Source organism: Gorilla gorilla, chromosome X (assembly GCF_029281585.2).
Source record: "Gorilla gorilla gorilla isolate KB3781 chromosome X, NHGRI_mGorGor1-v2.1_pri, whole genome shotgun sequence".
Taxonomy (NCBI): Eukaryota; Metazoa; Chordata; class Mammalia; order Primates; family Hominidae; genus Gorilla; species Gorilla gorilla.
This window is the reverse complement of record NC_073247.2, coordinates 85,266,452-85,286,975: the sequence shown is the minus strand read 5'-3', so window position 1 is coordinate 85,286,975 and position 20,524 is coordinate 85,266,452. Positions and strand designations below refer to the sequence as shown.

At 41.8% G+C, this 20,524-nt stretch overlaps 2 pseudogenes; one reads left to right on the top strand and one right to left on the bottom strand.

Annotated features, from left to right (window-relative positions):
* Window positions 1-4,500: 4,500 nt before the first annotated feature.
* On the bottom strand, window positions 4,501-5,158 carry LOC101129695 (large ribosomal subunit protein uL30-like; annotated as a pseudogene).
* A 9,414-nt stretch (window positions 5,159-14,572) lies between these two features.
* On the top strand, window positions 14,573-15,772 carry LOC101127651 (dual specificity mitogen-activated protein kinase kinase 4-like; annotated as a pseudogene).
* The last annotated feature ends 4,752 nt before the right edge of the window (window positions 15,773-20,524 follow it).

Genomic DNA, 20,524 nt, shown 5'->3' with positions numbered 1-20,524 from the left:
CTGCTTCTGCTCGCCCACTGTGGGTTGGAACTGCTACCTAACCAGTCCCAATGAGATAAACTTGGTACCTCAGTTGGAAATGCAGAAATCACCTGCCTTCTGCACTCTGCAGAGCAGAGCTGTTCCTATTTGGTCATCTTGGCCCCTCACCTCTACCTTCTTTTTGCCTGTAGGATTTCTGATAAGAATTCTGCTGTAATTCTCATGTTCTGCAGGTAATGACATTTCTTGTCTGTCTGCTTTCATAATTTTCCTTTGTTTGAATTTCACTAGTTTGAATTTGATATGTTTTGGTGGATTTTTTGCTTGTTTGCTTGACATCTGCCCTGCTTGTTCTCTGTGCTTCTTCAATCTGTGATTTTGTGCCTGACACAGTTTTTATTTTGTCATTATTTTTTCAAATGTTTTTTCTGTCATGTTTTCTTTTTTTGTTTTTTTCTGGGATTACAATTACACATGTTATGCCAATTCAGTATTATCCAACAGCTTTTGGATGTAGTGTTCTGTTTCTTACAGTCTAGTTTTTCCATGTCTGTGTCAGTTTTTGTCATTTCTGTTTACCTGTTCTCAAGTTACCTGATTCTTTCCCTTAACTGTTTCAAGTCTCCCGGTATCTAGCAAAGTCTTCTTTATTTTTGTTATTGCATTTTTGCCTTCTTGAATTTTCATTTGATTCTTTATTATATTTTGGATCTCCCTGTTAGAATTACCTATCTGATTTTGCATGTCCTCTATCTTTTCCATTAGAGTCTTTAGCATATTATGACTATTTTATGTATAATAAATTTTATTCAGCAAATTTGCTAAACCTCTTATTAATGATAATAATATATGTGTAGATTTATTGGATTTTTTCTGTTTATTTTTTCTGTCTTTATTGAAGTATGCTTGAATATGTGAAGTATACATCACATTCTTATTTTTTGTGCTATGAATACTTAAGATCAACTCTTTTAGCAAATTCCAAATCTATAATACAGTATTTTATAGTTATTATATGGTATTATAGTCACCATGTTGTACATTAAATCCCTAGAACTTATTTATCCCACATGACTAAACTTTTGTACCCTTTTACTTACAGCTCTCCATTTTTTTGCATTGCATTTCTTGGCAAACAATGTTCTAATCGCTACTTACATGAGTTAAACTTGTTTGTTTATTTATATATTTTTTAAATTTCAGAGATGGGGAGTGCAGTGGCATGATCATAACTCACTGCAACATTTAACTCCTGGCTCAAGCAATCCTCCTGCCTCACCCTCCCAAGTAGCTCGGACTACAGGGTGTGTGCAACCATGCCCAGCTATTTTTTCTTTTTTAATGGAGACTAGGTTTTACTATGTTGTCTAGGCTGATCTCCTACTTTTATCCTCAAGCAATCCTTCCATCTTGGCCTCCCAACACTCTGGGATTACAGGTATGAGTCACCACACCTAGCCAACTCAAGTTTTTTAGAATCCACATATAAGAGAGACATTGCAATATTTATCTTTTGGTGTCTGGCTTATTTCACTTCATGTAATATCCTCCGAGTTTATCTACATTGTCACAAATGACAGAATTTTCTTCTTTTTAAGGCTAGATAATATTCCGTGTGTGTGTGTGTGTGTGTGTATGTATACTTTAGAAATCCATTTATTTGACAAACACTTACGTTGTTTCTGTATTTTGGCTATTGTGAATAATGTTGCAATGGACCAGGGGGTGCTGATATCACTTCAAGATACTGATTTTATTTCCCTTGTATATATATCCAGAAATGGAAATGATGGATAGTATGGTAGTTCTCTTTTTAAGTTTTTGAGGAATCTCTATATTGTTTTCCATAATGACTGTACCAATTTATACTCCTGTCAACAGTATACTAGGGTTCCTCTTTCCCCACATTTTCACCAACACATTTATTTATTTATTTTCTGAGATGAAGTTTCACTCTGTCACCCAGGCTGGAGTGCAGTGGTGTTATCTCAGCTCACTACAACCTCTGCCTCCTGGGTTCCAGTGATTCTCCTGCCTCAGCCTCCCAAGTAGCTGGGATTACAGGCTTGTACCACCATGCCTGGCTAATTTTTGTATTTTTAGTAGAGATGAGGTTTCACTGTGTTGGCCAGGCTGGTCTTGAACTTCTGGCCTCAAGTGATCCACCTGCCCAGGCTTCCCAAAGTGCTACTATTACAGGTGTGAGCCACCAAGCCCAGCCTCTTTTGTCTTTTTGATAATAGCCATTCTAACAGATTTGATATTATCATTATTGTTTTGATTTACATTTCCCTGGTGATTAGTGATATTGAGCACATTTTCATATACCTGTTAGCCATTTGTATGTCTTCTTTTAAAAAATGTCTATTCAAGTCCTATTGTAGTTCACTGAGCTTTCGTGAAACAATTGTTTTGATTTCTTTGTTAGTCAATTTGTAAATCTTCCTTTATTTGAGATTGATTTCTAAAATTTTACTAATTTCTTCTTGTAGTGTCTTATTCACCTTATTCTTTGGTGATCTATGCAGTCTCTGCACTTGAAGGAGCAAATACCTCTCCGTGTCTTTGCAGACTGGTTTTAGCAAGTACAGACATTTTCTCACTGGTCCCAGGTTGATGGGACTGACTCCAGAATGGCAGCTGAGTGAGGGTGGAGTCAGATCAACTGGCTGCTACTGGTCCACATTTGGGTCTCAGCAGGACTGTTGTGGGAATATAGGTGTGTGTTATTCCTGTTGAATCCTGAGGCAAATAGGACTATTTCTGGAACCATGGTTAAGCAGAGCTGGAGCCAAGTCACAGGGCTGCTTTTTTGTTCCACTCAAGTGGGCAGATGGCAGGCCTTCTACTTGGGGCAGAAATGGGTCTCACTGGGTCCCTGAATGGTCTCCTGCTGGGTCCCTGAGTGGGTCTCAGGGTTGGCAGTACTGCTTCCAGACCACAGCAGAGTGGGGGCTGGAGCCAGGTCACTGGTCTGCCTCAGTGACTGCAGCTGGGTCTGAAATTAGTGGGCTTATTATTAGGGACATGGTCAGGCATGTGTTCCACAGGTTTCCTTTGTGGGCAACACTGACACCAGGCTATGGGATAGTGGGCCTGGAGCCACATTTATAGGGAAATGCGGCTGCTTTTAGTCTGCAACTGGGACCACATTAGTGACCCTGACTCTTGGGTGTGGGTCTTCTTCTCAAAGTGGCTCTCAGGCTTGGGCTTCACCAGTGTTTTCCAATCTTCTACCTGGATCTGAAAGATTCCATAAGGCAGTTTTGTCCATAGATGGCTGCCAGATCATTATTTGTGTGGGACCACATGACCTGGAGACTTCCTATTCTGCCATCTTCCTCCTATTTTTAATCATAATTATTTTAAATTTGCCTTCCAATAGTTCTAACATCTGTGTCATATCTGAATCTCATTCTGATCTTTACTTTGTCTCTTCAGGCTGTCTTTCTTGCCTTTGGTGTACCTCATAACTTTTTAGTGAAAACTGGAGATTTGTAGTGGTCACTGGATATTGTAATAAGTATGTTTTATGCTTGGAGAATACATTTCCTTCTGCTATGCTTTTAGTATGGCACATTTTGTTAATTAATTAGAAATTAGTCTGCATTTAAAGTTTGTCGTTGCTATTTACCAGAGCTGAAGTGTGTTATTGCTATGGTAACAGGAGACTTCAAATTTTTCTAGTGATACCATTTTTTTCTCCCTTCTAGTGATACTTTGTTTTTCCCTTTGGATTTTTCTTTTGTGCTGTACTGCAGAAAAATTCTGTGTTTTGTAGTTCTCCCGGCTGTGCTTCCCTGTTAGTTTGGCTCAGGGCATTTTAGTGTGGTGTTTGGGGTGGAGGGAAGGGGGCATTCTTCATTGTTGTGAATAAGCCTAAGTCTTTGCAAAGCACTATAGACCTGAATCACAGTGTTTGCCTTCATAAATATTTCTGTTCTCTTCCATAGGTAGAACTTTGTTCTCCAGTTCCCTTCCCTCAGTTTCAGTGTATATCCACCAGTGTCCATAGGCCATGGTTTTGGGAACCTTCTTCCTTAAGGTTAAAAATTTTGTTTCTTTAGTGAGATAGGAAAGAAAAATCTGGGTAGAGTTTTATGATAGCCTCTGTTCTCTTTTCTCAGCTGCAATGGGAATTCATTAGTAAGCTCAAGGTAAAAATTTTTATTAATTTTAAAGATTTTTTTATTTGCCTTTAGTATTTTAACATTTTACTTGGTTGTGTCTAGGTGTGGGTATTATGTATTTATCCTGCTTGAATTGTGTAGGGATTCTTTAATCTGTGGCTTTTTATCTTCTTTTAATTTTGACAATTCTTAACCATTGTTTTCTCCAAATCTGCTTCTCTCCTCTTCTTTTTCTTCTATCTTTTTGGATATACATTATACATAGACTTTTCCTGCTCTGTCCACTATGTATCTTGCTGCTCTTTTTGATACATTATTTTTTTTTCAATTTGAAAGCATTCACTGTTTATTAACTGACTGGATTACAGAAACTATCGTGGTGGACACCTTAGTTCATCCATCTGATAGGCCTGTTGCTCTGCTCTTTCCTGTTGGTCATCTCCACCTTCTACAAAATGGATGGTCTTTTTCTTCATTCCACCTCATAGAGAGAATAATTTGAAGGACCAAAAGAAGTAATTTGCTTCTTTGAAGCATTTTCTGAGAGTATAGATCTCATGAATCAGATCTGCCATGCAGATGATGCTATATTTACCAAGAGACCGAGCAATCAAAGTGTTATTTGTCAAGGCAATTTGCTTCTTAGTGATTTTGCCATAACCACACTTGTAGATTAGTTTATTTACTGACTTCAGGTTTGGGTACCCCTATGCAATATATGGTTCTACAATCTTCAGCATGTTAATTGAAGTCCTGTTGAGCTTAACAAAGTTTCCATTGAAGATCCGACAAAGGTGAAGAAACTGCAACACCTTTTGGATCTTTGGGCTCACACCATTGATACCTCTGATCCTAATGACAAGTGTCAATTTGGGTTCTGCAGGTTGGTAGACATTGCCAGCTTTTCTTGCCATCTTAGCCATTCAAATCTCAGTTCTGTACATCTGCCTATATTACTTGTGATAGTGCTTAGCTTTTTCATATATAAGCTTCCTCCTTGCCTTTAGAAGCATCTTTTGGGAAACTTTTCTCAGGCGCTTGATCTTCAGTTCTGTGAAATTTCTTCCCTTTTTCTTAAAGCTTTCTGGGACAGCAGGAACCTTATTCTTCTCTTCAACACCCTCCACAGTTCCAGCCAGAAAAGACTTCATCCCTTTGTCTCTCAGAGTTTTATTCTTGATATTTTTGTCTGCCTTACTCTGTGATTATTTCTATGATTTATTGTTTTTCTTCTTATTTGATCATGTCATCTTTTTCTTCAAATGCCTTATTTATTGAGTGCTGAACACTGTAGATGATAAGTTATAGAGATAACTTGAGGCCAAGCATAATGTTGTCTTCATTCAGAGAGGGTTTATATTTCTTTATATGTAATAGCTAGGGGCACTAGATAACGCTTAGAGATAAAATAGATTATATGTATTCAATCATAGTTTGAGAGAGTTCCCATCTGAGCTTAATTAAGTTCATGTGAGGAATAGGATATTTCCTGTTCATTCTTATTTCTACAATCATTTCAAATCCTAAAGTATTTACCAGCACTTTACTCGCATTGGTAGTACCTAAACTCTAATTTTTTTTTGTACAATCCCAATGAGTGTATAAAAATTTCTGCTCAGCTCCTTAGGCTGTTAGCAATCTCTTCTACCACAGTTTATTTATTCGTACACCTGTTGCTATACATTTGCTTTTCTTCCACTTGTGTTTTGCTATTATGAAAGAAGATATATGCACTTATTCTTAAAAATTGTATATTATAGAAAATATTAATCACATGCTGTGTTAGCCAATTTGCATTGCTCTAGTGGAATACCTGAGACTTGGTAATTTATACAGAAAAGAGATTTAATTGGCCATGGTTTTGCAGGCTGTACAGGAAGCATGGTTCTGGCATCTGCATAGCTTCTTGTGAGGCCTCAGGGAGGTTTTACTCATGGCAGAAGGTGAAGCAGGATGTATTAGTCTGTTCTTATATTGTTATAAAGAAATACCTGAAACTGGGTAATTTATTAAGAAAAGAGGTTTAACATGCTCATGGTTCTACAGGCTGTACGGGATGCATAAGGCTTCTGCTTTTGGGGAGGCCTCAGGAAGCTTCCAACCATGGTGCAAGGCAAAGGAGGTGCAAGGCAAAGGAGGAGCAAGGTGGCAGGAAGAGGAATAAAGGAGAGAGCTGGGGGGAGGTGCTACACACTTTCAAACAATCAGGTTATGTGAGAACTCACTCACTATCATGAGAATAGCACCAAGGGTATGGAGCTAAACCATTCATAAAAAATCTACCCCCATAATACAGTCACCTCCCACCAGGCCCCACCTCTAACACTGGGGATTACAATTGAACATGAGATTTGGGTGGGGAGAGAGATGCAAACCATATCATGGAAGTAACATGTCACATAGCAAGAACAGGAGCAAGATAGAGGGGGGGAGGTGCCATACTATTTTAAACAATCAGATGTCACATGAACTCAGAGTGAGAATACACTCATTATTGTGAGGATAGGATCAAGGCATTCATGAGGGATCCACCCTTATGACAAAAACACCTCCCACCACGGCTCACTTCCAACATTAGAGATTACATTTCAACATGAGATTTGGAGAGGAAAAATATCCAAACCATATCATTCGACCCCTAGCCCCCAAATCTCATGTTCTTCTCACATTACAAAATATAATGATTTTCACTCACGTCTGTGTGAAGAGACCATCAAACAGGCTTTGTGTGAGCAACAAGGCTGTTTATTTCACCTGGGTGCAGGCAGGCTGAGTCTGAAAAGAGAGTCAGTGGAGGGAGATAGGGGTGGGGCCATTTTATAAGATTTGAGTAGGTAAAGAAAAATTACAGTCAAAGGGGGTTGTTCTCTGGTGGGCAGGGGTGGGGGTCACAAGGTGCTCAGTGGGGAGCTGTTGAGCCAGGATGAGCCAGGAGAAGGAATTTCGCAAGGTAACGTCAGCAGTTAAGGCAGGAACAGGCCATTTTCACTTCTTTTGTGATTCTTCAGTTACTTCAGGCCATCTGGATGTATATGTGCAGGTCACGGGGATATGATGGCTTAGCTTGGGCTCAGAGGCCTGACATTCCTGTCTTCTTAGATTAATAAGAAAAATAAAATGAAATAGTGGTAAAGTGTTGGGGCAGTGAAAATTTTTGGGGGTGGTATGGAGAGATAATGGGTGATGTTTCTCAGGGCTGCTTTGAGTGGGATTAGGGGCAGCGTGGGAACCTAGAGTGGGAGAGATTAAGCTGAAGGAAGATTTTGTGGTAAGGGGTGATATTGTGTGGTTGTTAGAAGAAACATTTGTCATATAGAATTATTGGTGATGGCATGGATACGGTTTTGTATGAATTGAAAAACTAAACAGAATAAAAGAAGGAGAAAAACAGGTATTAAAGGACTAAGAATTGGGAGGACCCAGGACATCCAATTAGAGAGTGCCTAAGGAGGTTCAGCATAGCCCTGCCAACAAAGATTATTTATTTACTTTAAGAGTTAAGAGTGGCAGTTTGGGGATAGCACCAGGAGATATCAGCTGTGATGGCTTGGAGAAACAGTGTAAACCGGCAGTGTAAACAAGAGCAGGGCATTTATGAGTAGTTGAGAATGGTGAAAGGAGTATGGCTAGACAGAAGATAGTAGGGATGACAAGTTTTTTGGGGCACAGTCCAAGTTGGTCTGGTGTCTGGAATGAGACTTGGGCCTAATAAAAAGGAGCATCCATACAGGAGCTCAAATGGGCTATACCCTGCAGCATTTCAAGGACAGACCCAAATTCAGAGAAGGGAAAGTGGTAAAGGTATTGTCCAGTCCTTTTTAAGTTGGTGGCTGAGCTTGGTGAGGTGTGTTTTTAAAAGACCATTAGTTCACTGAATACCAAGAGCCTGAAAAACTGCTTGGGTGATTTGACTAATAAAGGCCGGTCCATTATCAGACTGTATAGAGGTGGGAAGGCCAAATCAAGGAATCATGTCTGACAGAAGGGAAGAAATGACTGTGGTGGCCTTCTCAGACCCTGTGGAAAAGGCCTCTACCCATCCAGTGAAAGTGTCTACCTAGACCAAGAGGTATTTTAGTTTCCTGACACAGGCATGTGAGTAAAGTCAATTTGCCAGTCCTAGGCAGGGGCAAATCCCGGAGCTTGATGTGTAGGGAAGGGAGGGGGCCTGAGAAATTCCTGAGGAGTGGTAGAATAGCAGATGGAACGCTGAGAAGTGATTTCCTTGAGGACAGATTTCTACGATGGAAAGGAAATGAGAGATACTAAGAGGCAGGCTAGTGGCTTGTAACCTACATGGAAGAGGTTATGAAATGACAACAGAATAGAATGGGCCTGTGAGGCTGGAAGGAGGTATTTTCCTTGATCCAAGAACCATTTCCCTTGTGTGGGAAGAGATTGATCGGTGGAAGTTTCAGTGGGGGAATAGGTGGGAGTGGCCAGATGAGAAGGAGAAAAACTGCCGTAAGGGATAAAAGTTGGAAGGCTAGCTGCTTTTTTAGCTACCTTATCAGCATAAGCATTGCCCTGAGCGATGGGATCTGATGCCTTTTGATGGCTGCTTTTTTAGCTACCTTATTAGCATAAGCATTGTCCTGAGCGATGGGATCTGATGCCTTTTGATGGCCTTTACATTGAATAATTCCATCTTCCTTTGGAAGTAAAGCAGTTTTGAGAAGCGTTTTTATTAAAGAGGCATTAATGATGGAGGACCCTTGCATAGTGAGGAAACCTCTTTCAACCCATATAACAGCATGGTGGTGCAGGATATGGAAGGCATATTTAGAGTCAATGTAAATATTGATGCGTAGTTCCTTTGCAAGAGTGAGGGCTCCAGTTAAGGCAATGAGTTTGGCTTGTTGAGAGGTAGTGGAGGGGGGCAGAGCAGTGCCTCAATGATAGGTGTGGAAGATACTGTAGCATCACCTGCCTTTGCTGGTGAGTGGCGATTAGGCCTGGTGGAACTGCCATCAATAAACCAAGTGTGTTCAGGGTGAGGAACAGGAAAGAAGTAAATATGGGGAAATGGAGTGAATGTTGGGTGGATCAGAGAGGTACAGTCATGGGGGTCAGGTGTGGTATCAGGAATAATGTGGGAGGCCAGATTGAAGTCTGGGCCAGGAACAATGGTAATTGTGGGAGACTCAACAAAGAGTGAGTATAGCTGAAGGAGCCAGGGAGCAGAAAGTATATGCTTCAGGTGGGAGGAAGAAAATAGATTTTGAAAGTTATGAGAACTGTAGAGAGTGAGTTGAGCATAGTTTGTGATTTTGAGGGCCTCTAAAAGTATTAAGGCAGCGGCAGCCACTGCACACCAACATGAGGGCTAGGCTAAAACAATAAGGTCAAGTTGTTTGGACAGAAAGGCTACAGGGCACAGTCCTGGCTCTTGTGTAAGAATTCTGACCATATTAACCATGCCTAGGAAGGAAAGGAGTTGTTGTTTTGTAGAAGGGATTGGGGTTTGGGAGATTAGTTGGACATGATCAGCAGGGAGAGCATGTGTGTTTTTATGAAGAATTATGTCAAGATAGGTAATGGATGAGGAAGAAATTTGGGCTTGACTGAAGTAATGGGGGCTGTCTGTGAAGCCTTGAGGCAGTACAGCCCAGGTAATTTGCTGAGCCTGATGGGTGTCAGGGTCAGTCTAAGTGAAAGTGAAGGGAGGCTGGGATGAAGGGTGCAAAGAATAGTAAAGAAAGCATGTTTGAGATCCAGAACAGAATAATGGGTTGTGGAGGGAGGTATTGAGGATAGGAGAGTATATGGGTTTGGCACTATGGAGTGGATAGGCAAGACAATTTGGTTGATAAGGGGCAGATCCTGAACTAACCTGTAAGGCTTGTCTGGTTTTTGGACAGGTAAAATGGGGGAATTGTAAAGAGAGTTTATAGGCCTTAAAAGGCCATGCTGTAACAGGTGAGTGATAACAGGCTTTAATCCTTTTAAAACATGCCATGGGATGGGATATTGGCGTTGAGCGGGGTAAGGGTGATTAGGTTTTAATGGGATAGTAATGGGCGTGTGATTGGTTGCCAGGGAGGGAGTAGAGGTGTCCCATATTTGTGGGTTAAGGTGAGGAGATACAAGGGGAGGATGTGAAGGAGGCTTTGAACTGGGGAAAAGGGCAGCAATGAGGTGTGGCTGTAGCCTAGGAATAGTCAGGGAAGCAGATAATTTAGTTAAAATGTTTCAGCTAATAAGGGGACTAGGCAGGTGGTGATAACTAAAAAGGAGTGCATAAAAGAATATTGTCCAAGTTGGCTCTAGAGTTGGGGAGTTTTAAGAGGTTTAGAAGCCTGGCCGTCAATACCCACAACAGTTATGGAGGCAAGGGAAACAGGCCCTTGAAAAGAAGGTAACATGGAGTGGGTAGCCTCCATAATGATTAAGATTAAGAAGGGGATGGACTTACCCTCCACTGTGAGAGTTACCCGAAGCTTGGTGTCTGTGATGGTCTAAGGGGCTTCCAAGGCGATTGGGAAGCATCAGTCTTCAGCCACTAAGCCAGGAAGATCTGGGAAGGAGTCAGTCAGAGAGCCTTGGGCCAGAGTTCCAGGGGCTCTGGGAGTGGCTGCTGGGTGAGTTGAACAGTTTGATTTTCAGTGGGGTCCTGCACAGATGGGACATGGCTTAGCAGGAATCCTGGGCTGCAGGCATTCCTTCACCCAGTGGCCAGATTTCTGGCACTTGTAGCAAGCTCCTGGGGGAGGAGGTCCTGGAGGAACCCCTGGCAGCTGCGGTTCAGGCGTTTGGAGTTCTTGTGTGCTGGAGATGTGGCTGGGGTTTGTCTCACAATGGAGGCAAGGAATTGCAACTCAGAAACACATTGCTACTTGGCTGCCTCTACTCTTATTATTGTACACCTTGAGGGTGAGGTTAATTAAGTCCTGTTGTGGAGCTTGAGGGCTGGAATTTAATTTTTGGAGCTTTATTCTAATTTCAGGAGCTGACTGGGTGATAAAATGCATATTTAGAATGAGACAGCCTTCTGACCCTTCAGGGTCTACGGCTGTAAAGGGTCTAAGGGTTGCTGCCAAATGGGCCATGAACTGGGCTAGGTTTTTCATATTTGATGAAAAAGAGCCTAAACGCTAAATGATTTCAGAGAGGTTGGATAAAGAAAAAGGAGCATTAACTTTGACTATGCCTATAGCTCCAGCCAACTTTTTAAGAGGAAATTGCTGGGCAGGTGGGGGAGGGCTAGTTGTGGAACGAAACTGTAAGGCAGACCGGGTGTGAGGAGGGGAGGTGATAAAAGGATTATAGGGTGGGGGAGCGGAGGCTGAGGAAGAATTGGGACCTAGCTCGGCCTGGTGAGGAGCAGCTTAGGGAGGAGGGGAGAGGTCAGATGGGTCCGTAAAAAAGGAAGATTGGAAAGACTCAGTGATGCTTAGGGTTGGGACTGAGGGGACAGGCAGGAGGGAAAGAATGAAGATTTGGGATGAGTTGCATTGGGAACAGAGACTAGGGAGGGACCGATGTGTAAAAGAATGCCTGGACATCAGGCACCTCAGACCGTTTGCCCATTTTACGACAAGAATTATTTAGGTCTTGTAGGATGGAGAAATCGAAAGTGCCATTTTCTGGCCATTTAGAGCCATTATCGAGTTTGTATTGGGGTTAAGCGGCATTGCAGAAGAAAATAAGGCATTTAGCTTTTAGGTCGGTGTGAGTTGAAGAGGTTTTAAGTTCTTGAGAACACAGGCTAAGGGAGAAGAAGGAGGAATGGAGGGTGGTTGCCTATAATGAAGGAGGCAAGTCCAGAGAAAAGAGAGGGTAGCATGGAGAGAAGGGGTGGGGGGTGCTTGCCCCCCTGGAAAGTGGAGAGAAAAGAGAGGGTAGAGACACAGAGAGAAGGGGTGGGGGGGTGCTTCCCCCCAGGAAAGTGGACAAGGGGTGGGGAAATGGAGAGAAGGAGTGGGGGGTGCTTGCCCCCCAGGAAAGTGGAGAAGGGGTGGGAGGTGCTTGCCCACCAGGAAAGTGGAAAATGGGTAGAGACATCTAGAGAAGGGGTTGGGGGTGGTGCTTGCCCCCCAGAAAAGCAGTGATTGCTGCTAAGGGTGAAGGACCAAGGCAGGCATCCCTGCATGGTCAGACAGCTCTGAAACGTGGGTGAATAACCAAGCAGGCATCCCCATATGATTAAACACCAAGGGAAGACTGTCTTCCCGAGTCCGTGATCGGTGCCAGAGTTTTGGGTTCATGGATAAAATGCATCTCCTGTCTCTACCAGAAAAGGAAAGGAACTGAAATTAAGAGAAGGGAGAGACTGAAGTGTGGCACCAAGATTGAAAGGAGAAAGAGGTTGAGGGATAGTGATAGAGGTTGGAGAAGAGAGTAAAAAGAGGCTGCTTACCCAATTTAAAATTGGTAAGATGTTCCTTGGGCTGGTTGATCTGAGGACCTGTGGTCGTAGGTGGATCTTTCTCACGGAGCAAAGAGCAGGAGGACAGGGGATTGATCTCCCAAGGGAAGTCCCCCAATCTGAGTCATGGCACCAAATTTCACTTGCATCCCTGTGAAGAGACCACCAAACAGGCTTTGTGTGAGCAACAAGGCTGTTTATTTCACCTGGGTGCAGGCGGGCTGAGTCCAAAAAGAGAGTCAGGGAAGGGAGATGGGGTGGGACCGTTTTATAAGATTTGGGTAGGTAAAGGAAAACTACAGTCAAGGCTGGGTGCGGTGGCTCATGCCTGTAATCCCAGCACTTTGGGAGGCCGAGGTGGGCGGATCAAGAGGTCAGGAGTTTGAGACCAGCCTGACCAACATAGTGAAACCCCATCTCTACTAAAAATACACATATACACACAAATTAGCCAGGCATGGTGGCAGGCACCTATAGTCCCAGCTACTTGGGAGGCTGAGGCAGGAGAATGGCATGAATCCAAGTGGCGGAGGTTGCAGTGAGCCAAGTCACGCCACTGCACTCCAGCCTGGGTGACAGAGCGAGACTCCATCTCAAAAAAAAAGAAAAGAAAATTACAGTCAAAGGGGGTTGTTCTCTGGCAGGCAGGGATGGGGGTCACAAGGTGCTCAGTGGGAGAGCTTTTGAGCCAGGATGAGCCAGGAGAAGGAATTTTACAAGGTAATGTCATCAGTTAAGGCAGGAATGGGCCATTTTCACTTCTTTTGTGATTCTTCAGTTACTTCAGGCCATCTGGATGTATACGTGCAGGTCACAGGGGATATGATGGCTTAGCTTGGGCTCAAAGGCCTGACAATGATCCCTTCTCAGTTGTCCCCCCAAGTCTTAACTTGTTTCAGCCCCAACTCAAAAGTTCCCAAGTCCAATTTCCAAAGCCTCATCTGAGACTCAAGTTCCTTCCATCTATGAACCTGTAGAATCAAAATGAAGTTATTTACTCCCAAGATATAATGGAGGTACTGGCATCGGGTAAACATCCAATTCCAAAAGAGAGAATTCAGCCAAGAGAAAGGGCTAATAGGCCTCACACAAGTCTTAAACCCAACAGGATACTCGTTAACTCTTAAAGCTCCAAAATAATCTCATTTGACTTGATGTCCTGCATCCAGGGCACACTGGTGTGAGGAGAGGACTTCCAAAGCCATGGGTAGCTCTGCTTCTATGGAATTGCTGAATCCAGCTGACATGGCTGCCCTGATGGGTTGGAGTCCAGTGCTTATGACTTTTTCAGGCTGAAGGTGCAAGCTGCCCTTACCTCCGTTATTCTTGGGTCTAGAGGATGGCAGCCCCCTCTCACAGCTCCATTAGGCAGTGACCTGGTGGAGAGTCTGTGTTGGAACTGCAATGTCACATTTCCCCTCAGCACTGCCCTAGTAGAGACACTGTTGTAGCTCCATTTCTGTGGCAAGTTTCTGCCTGGGCACCCATGCTTTCTCATACAACCTTTGAAATTTTAGGTGGAAGTTGCCGAGCCTCCTTTACTCTTGCATTCTTTGTGCCCACAGGCTTAACACCACATGGAAGCTGCTGGTTTACAGCTTGTGCCCTCTGAAGCAGTGTCCTGGACCCCTTTGAGCCAAGGCTGGAGACAGAGCAGCCAGGATATGAAGAGCAGTGTCCAGAGGCTGTGTAGTATAGCACAGCCCAGGGCTTGGCCCCTGAAACCATTATTTCCTGGTAGACCTCTGGGCTGTCCCAAAGACTTCTGAAATGCCTCCTAGTCTTTTTTTCCCTCATTGTCTTGGATATTAGCACTTGGCTCCCTTTTAGTAATGCTAATCTCTCTAGCAAGTGATTACAGCCTGCTTGGATTCTTTCTTTACCACAGGGCTAAGATGCACATTTTCTGAACTTATGCTCTACTTTCCTTTTAAATATAAGTACCAACTTCGTCATTTATTTGCTCCTATATCTGATAATATGCTGTTATAAGCAACCAGGCTACATCTTGAATGCTTTCCCGCTTAGAAATTTCTTGTACCAGGGCTGCATTGCAGCCGCCACGGCGTCGCTTGGCTCCTCACTCCCAACAATGGCAGCTCTGAGCCTGAGCGGCGGCTGTGGCTCTGGGGGCAGCAGCGGCAGCCGCACCCCGGGATCTGTAGGATCCCTGGAGCCAGGCCACCCAGCCATCAGCAGCATGCAGGGTAAACGCAAAGCACTGAAGTTGAATTTTGCAAATCCGCCTTTCAAATCTACAGCAAGGTTTACTCTGAATCCCAATCCTACAGGAGTTCAAAACCCACACATAGAGAGACTGAGATCACACAGCATTGAGTCATCAGGAAAACTGAAGATCTCCCCTGAACAACACTGGGATTTCACTGCAGAGGACTTGAAAGATCTTGGAGAAATTGGATGAGGAGTTTATGGTTCTGCCAACAAAATGGTCCACAAACCAAGTGGGCAAATAATGGCAGTTAAAAGAATTCGGTCAACAGTGAATGAAAAAGAACAGAAACAACCTCTTACGGATTTGGATGAAGTAATGCAGAGTAGTGATTGCCCTTACATTGTTCAGTTTTATGATGCACTCTTCAGACAGGGTGACTGTTGGACCTGTATGGAACTCATGTCTATCTCGTTTGATAAGTTTTACAAATATGTGTATAGTGTATTAGATGATGTTATTTCAGAAGAAATTTTAGGCAAAATCACTTTAGCATCTGTGAAAGCATTAAATCACTTAAAAGAAAACTTGAAAATTATTCACAGAGATATCAAACCTTCCAATATTCTTCTGGACAGAAGTGAAAATATTAAACTCTGTGACTTTGGTATCAGTGGACAGCTTGTGGACTCTATTGCCAAGACAGAAGATGCTGGCTGTAGACCATACATGGCACCTGAAAGAATAGACCCAAGTGCATCATGACAAGCATATGATGTCTGCTCTGATGTCTGGAGTTTGGGGATCACATTGTGTGAGTTGGCCACGGGCCGATTTCCTTATCCAAAGTGGAATAGTGTATTTGATCAACTAACACAAGTCGTGAAAGGAGATCCTCCGCAGCTGAGTAATTCTGAGGAAAACAAATTCTCCCCAAGTTTCATCAACTTTGTCAACTTGTGCCTTACGAAGGATGAATCCAAAAGACCAAAGCATAAAGAGCTTCTGAAACATCTTTTTATTTTGATTTATGAAGAACGTACCATTGAAGTCGCATGCTATGTTTGTCAAATCCTGGATCAAATGCCAGCTACTCCCAGCTTTCCCATGTATGTCGATTGATACCGCTGCTACATCAGACTTAAAAAAAGGGCTGAGAGGAAGCAAAAGGTAAAGAATTTTCATCCCATATCATAGTGTTTTTATTGCTCACCCAGACACCATGTGCAATGACATTGGTGTTCATTTCCATCATGTCTACATATTCCTGTCACCTAGAGCGTTCATCCTGCTAATACCTGATTGATCACACAGTGTTAGTGCTGGTCAGAGAGACCTCATCCTGCTCTTTTGTGATGAACATATTCATGAAATGTAGAAGTCAGTATGATCAAGTTGTTGACTGTGATTAGATCACATCTTAAATTCATTTATAGACTCCAAACCTGGAGATGCAGCTACTGGAATGGTGTTTTATCAGACTTCCAAATCCTGGAAGGACATGGTGATGGATGTACTATGTCTGAACATAGAGACTCGGGCTTGAGTGAGAAGAGCTTGCACAGCCAATGAGACACATTGCCTTCTGGAGCTAGGAGACAAAGGAGGAATTTACTTTCTTCACCAAGTGCAATAGATTTACTGATGTGATATTCTGTTGCTTTACAGTTACAGTTGATGTTTGGGGATCGATGTGCTCAGCCAAATTTCCTGTTTGACATATCATGTTAAATTAGAATGAATTTATCTTTACCAAAAACCATGTTGCGTTCAAAGAGGTGAACATTAAAATATTGAGACAGGACCAGATGTGTTCTTTTCTCCTTTACCAGTCCTACTTTGCATTGGGAAGACTCAGGAGTCTGCCACTTGTCAAAGAAGGAGCTGATCCTAAGAATTTTTCATTCTCAGAATTCGGTGTGCTGCCAACTTGATGTTCCACCTGCCACAAACCACCAGGACTGAAAGAAGAAAACAGTACAGAAGGCAAAGTTTACAGATGTTTTTAATTCTACTATTTTATCTGTAACAACTTGTAGCAGTTATATATTTCCCTGTGGTCTTAAGCCTGATACTTTAGCCATCCTAACTCACTAACAGGGAGAAGTAGCTAGTAGCAATGTGCCTTGATTGATTAGATAAAGATTTCTGGTAGGCAGCAAAAGACCAAATCTCAGTTGTTTCCTTCTTGCCATCACTGGTCCAGGTCTTCAGTTTCTGAATCTCTTTCCCTTCCCCTGTGGTCTGTTGTCGCTATGTGACTTTTGCTTAATCCAATATTTTGCCTTTTTTTATATCAAAAAACCTTTATAATTACCAGGGATGTTTCTTACCAAGGATTTTTAGCCCCAAATATCTCATATGTGCTAGTGTTTAAAAGGCTAAGAATAGTGGGGCCCAGCCGATGTGGTAGGTGATAAAGAGGCATCTTTTCTAGAGACACATTGGACCAGATGAGGATCTGAAATGGCAGCCTTTATGTTCACCACCAGCTAGAACCTCCTGTAGTACACCACCATTTCTTGGCATTGGAAGTCTACTGGAAAAAATACAAAAAGCAAAACAAAACCCTCAGCACTGTTACAAGAGACCATTTAAGTATCTTGCGCTTCTTAACTTACCCATTAGTCAGGTTCTCATTAGATTTTGCTCAGGCCTCCCTGGCACTGAAACTTAAGGCTTTGTATGACAGTGAAGCAGCACCGTGAATGGTTCAAGCACACTGGAATATAAAACAGCCATGGTCTGAGATGCAGGTGATGCCATTACAGAACCAAATCATGGCAGGTATTGCTGTGTCTCCTCTTAGAGTGACAGTCATAAATACTATCAAACAATAAAGGGAGAATGGTGCTGTTTAAAATCACATCCCTGTAAATTGCAGAATTCAAAAGTGATTATCTCTTTGGTCTACTTGCCTTATTTCCTTATCTTCTCCCCCATGGCATCCTAAACTTTAGACTTCCCACTGTTCTGAAAGGAGACATTGCTTTATGTCTCCCTTTGACCACAGCAAGCTGTCATCCTCCATTGTTCCCGGGGACTCAAGAGGAATCTGTTTCTCTGCTGTCAGCTTCCCATCTGGCTCAGCATAGGGTCACTTTGCCATTATGCAAATGGAGATAAAAGCAATTCTGACTGTCCAGGAGCGAATCTGACCATTCTGTTGTGTGGATGACCACATAAAAAGGAAATTTTCATGTATTAATCATAGATTATTATAAACTATAAACTTAAGGGCAAGGAGTTTATTGCAATGTATCTTTATTAAAACAAAAGGGTGAATAGTGTTCACAAACTGTGAAAATAGTGTAAGAACTGTACATTGTTAGCTCTGGTTATGTTTCTCTTGTACCAGAGAAAAATGTATAAAAATTATCAAAAAGATAATGTGCAGGGATATTGCCTTATTTGTCTGTAAAAAATGGAGCTCAGTAACATAACTGCTTCTTGGAGCTTTGGAATATTTTATCCTGTATTCTTGTTAGAATTCCTCCTCTATTTAAGTTGTATACATGGAATCAAAGTGTTTATGTAATAGTTCTGTCCTTTTGCCTGCAGGTCAGTTGTAATAAATCTAGTATGTGATGATGAAAAAAGAAAGAAAGAAAGAAATTTCTTGCACCAGGTACCCTAGGTCAACAATCTTAAGTTCAAACTTCCACAGTTCCCCAGGGCATGAACACAATGCACTGAGTTCTTTGCTAACATGTAACAAGGGTTACTTTTACTCTAGTTTCCAATAACTTTCTCATTTCCATCTGAGACCTCTTTAGCCTGTACTTTACTGTCCATATCTCTAAGGGCATTTTGGTCACAACTATTTAACCAGTCTCTAAGAAATTCCAAACTTTACTTCATTTTCCTGTCTTCTTCTGAACCCTCCAAACTCTTCCAACGTCTGCCCATTACCCAGTTCCAAAGTCTTTTCCACATTTTCAGGCATCTTTATAGTAAAACCCCACTCCTGGTAACAATTTTGTGTGTTAATGTGTTTCTTTTGCTCTAAAGGAATTCCTGAGACTGGGTAATTTATAAAGAAAAGAGATTTAATTGGCTCATGGTTGCACAGAGCTGAACAGGAAGTGTGGTGCCAGCATCCTTTTGGCTTTGGGTGAGGCCTCAGGGAGCCTTTACTTATGGTGGGAGGTAAAGTAGAAACAGCATGTCACACAGTGAGAGTGGGAGCAAGAGACAGATGTAGGAGGTGCCACACACTTTTAAACAGTCGTATCTCACATGAACTCACAGCAAGAACTCACTCATTTTTGTGAGAACAGCACCCAAACATTCATAAGGAATCTGCCCCCATGACCATAACACCTCCCACCAGGCCCCACTTCTAACACTGGAGATTACATTTCAACATGAGAAATTGAGGGGACAAATATCCAAACCATCTCGCATTTAAAAAAATAGACAGAATTGTATGATAAATCACAGTGTATTCATTATCAAGTTCAAGAATCACTCAGCAAAAACAACATAATCAATATTTACTTTTATCAGTACACCCATTCACTTTTCTTTTTCTTATATTTATTTTGAAGAAAATTCTACACATCACATTTCATTCATAAGTATTCAATACATTAAAACCTATAGCTCCCAATGGTATTATTTTAACAAACCACAATACCACAATCATACCCAACATACTAATTATATTCTCTACATCCAGTGTTCAAATTTCCAATTAGCTCATAAATGACAGAAATAATTTTTTCCATTTTATTGGACTTTGGATACAAATGAAGATCACCACTAAGTTTCCTTGATATGTTTTTAGTGTTTTTATTCAAATTACAATATTTCTTATTAAATAAATGATAAACATTTGTTGGTAGTTTATTCATTTTTTCTCTTTACATATGGTAAACATACTTTTTGTTATATAATTCTATGAGTGTTGACAAATGCAAACAGGTGTAATCACAACCACAATCAAAATATGAAATAATTCCATCATCCCCCAAAAGTTCATTGTGCTGTATCCTTGTAGTCCAACCCTTCCTGAACCCTCATCCACTGGCATCCACTTATAATTTTTCCTTTTCCATAATGGCATTTCCATCATTTGAATGTTTGTGTCCCCACCAAAATTTATGTTGAAACATAATCTCCAATGAAACAGTATTAAGAGGTGATGCCTGTAGGAAGTGATTAGGCCATGATGGCTCTGCTTTCGTGGGTTGGATTAGTGCCTTATGAAAAGGCCGTGGGCAACTAAGTAGGCCTTTTATTCCCCTTCTGCTATGTGAGTACATGACATTCATCCCTTCTGGGGGATTCAACAACGAGATGTCATCTTGGACGTAGAGAGTAGCCTTCACCAGGCACTGAATCTGCTGGTGCCTTGATCTTGGATACCCAGCCTCCAGATTTGTAAGAAATACACTTCTATTATTAATAAATTAGTCTGTGGTATTTTATTATAGCAGCCTGAACTGACTGAGGCAGAAATGGGTACTAACGACTCATGTATTTCTGTAACAAATATCTGAGTATGTGGAAGTGGCTTTAGAACTGGTTAATGGTTAGAGGCTGGAGGAATTTAAAGGTAATGCTAGAAAAAGCCTGGATTGATGTCAATGGAGGATTAAGGGTGATTCTGTTGAAGGCTCAAAATAGGATAGCTGTAGACAGAGCCTGAATCTTCTTAGAGATTATCTAAGTGGTTGTGATAAGAATGTTGGCAGAAATATGGAAAGTAAAGGTCTTAGACAGAAAATAGGAATATCTTATTGGAAAATATTGAAAATTTTATTGGAAAAAGACCACCTTTATGACAAAGTGGCAAATAACTTGTCTGAATTATTTCCATATCTTAGCACTTTGTGGAAAGCAGAATTTAAGAGTGATAAACTAGGATAT